This window comes from Rhea americana, unplaced genomic scaffold, assembly GCF_003343005.1.
Source record: "Rhea americana isolate MKP2758 unplaced genomic scaffold, rheAme1 scaffold_178, whole genome shotgun sequence".
In the NCBI taxonomy this organism is placed as follows: domain Eukaryota; kingdom Metazoa; phylum Chordata; class Aves; order Rheiformes; family Rheidae; genus Rhea; species Rhea americana.
In genome coordinates this window covers 1,538,654-1,540,348 of record NW_028185905.1, presented here as the reverse complement: position 1 = coordinate 1,540,348, position 1,695 = coordinate 1,538,654, and positions in this window count along the sequence as shown.

Here is a 1,695-nt window from a genome sequence, read left to right as displayed (position 1 = left end):
GAGGGCAGGTAGGGAGTCTCACCTTGCCTCGGCGTGGGCGCTGCGGGGGATGCTGTGCAGCCTCTGTGCTGGTGGCACACCTAGCAGGCAGCTGGCAAGCTGGCTTGCAGTAACACACTGCTGGTGAAACGGTCGATTAGGAATCACTGAGCAGAACAGCCAGCTCCTGGCTGTGTCCTTGAATGCGTTGATACCTCCAAGGAGCGGTAACGAAAACCAGTGAAATGTTAAGGGGGAAGGTTCATGGGTTCTTGCAGACACTGCTGTGGTAACTAGTTTATCCCCTTTGGCTGCTGCCTACAGGGGAACAGCAAGGAGAGAAGCWTTCGGCAGAGGTCTTACGGGAGGAACAGCAAGAGGAAGAGTAACCATACTGATCCAGCACTAACTGCTCTGCTGTTTGGTCCCTGAGCAGCCTWCCAGAAGGGGCTGCTGGAAAGCAGATCCTCTTCGCACCTAAGGCCTCGTCCTGTGCTCCAGGTGCTCCCAGGGTACAGGTGTTGTCTTTGGCAGGCGCCAATAGAGGTCAGCTGTGTAAGTCCAAAGCTAATAGTTTATGCAACAGATCTGSGCTTCCCGTTTGCCTGCCCTGGAGCACTGAGATAAGCAGGGGTGGTGACAGGAGGCCCTTTGTCAGCTCCTCTCCCCCCAGCAGGATATGTCAATAAGATCCAGGTGGAGCAGCTCTGTCACCTGCCTGGGCACAGCCTCTGAGGATACCTGCAGGGGTCCGGGAGGGGAGCAGCCTGTGCCGCTCCGTCACTCCCACCGCAGAGCTATCATCAGATTTAGGACCTGCTTCAAGAACACGTGAACTTGGGAGACCCCCCGTCTCTGTGAGCGGCTCAAGACATTGGCCCTGCATCGAAGAACTGGGACAGCGGGAGGGCTGCCGGGGAGCGAGCAGGGCCGGCCCTGGCTGTTGCAGGATCCAAGGGACAGTTTCTCATGGCACGGTTGTTGTGGTGGGGTGGCCGGTGATGGCCGAGCTGGCGTGGGGCTGCCCCCCAGGGCTTTGCTCGCCGGTGGGGATGACGGGCCCCAGGGTCAGTTCTGACGTACCAGAACTCGAGCAGTTTGCATTTCCAGTAGGGACTTTTGGGGGACAGATGTCATTATCACCTCAGCAAGACAGAGTTCCTGTTTCTGAAGTGATGTTATAATCAGATATTTGCCCTTCAAAACTAACCTACTTTAACAAAGAAAACTACTCTGTGCCAGATTTTCTGGGTTGTTCTCAGCATCTCAGTTACCAAGGTGACTGTTTCCTGTACGATTGCTAATGCTTTATAATCTTGATCATGATATCTAAGTGACTTCCTCCTCTTTGTCAGGAGATTTAAGATCTGCTCTTATCCTGGGCTTCTCTGAACCCCCTTCTGAAGAGTAGAGGATTCAGGTCAGTTTGGGTTCGGCTGTTTCTTTTCTTGAACTGCCTTTTGCATTGCTCTCAATGTGGATACTACGCATGCGAGGGATACAAGATGGTTTTTTAGGAATGACTGAAGCTGAAATGAACTGCAGTTCACTTCTCACCTTTTCTCCTTGGTGGAAGTCCGTCTCCTGAAATTTGAAACTAGAGCGTGATTGATTTTCCTGGTGCTGCTGCTCTCCCGCACGTTTCCCCGGGAGGCTCCGCGGCAGGGCTGGCGCGGTGCCGGCGCCGCGGAGCGGAGCGGAGCGGGAGGACCGACG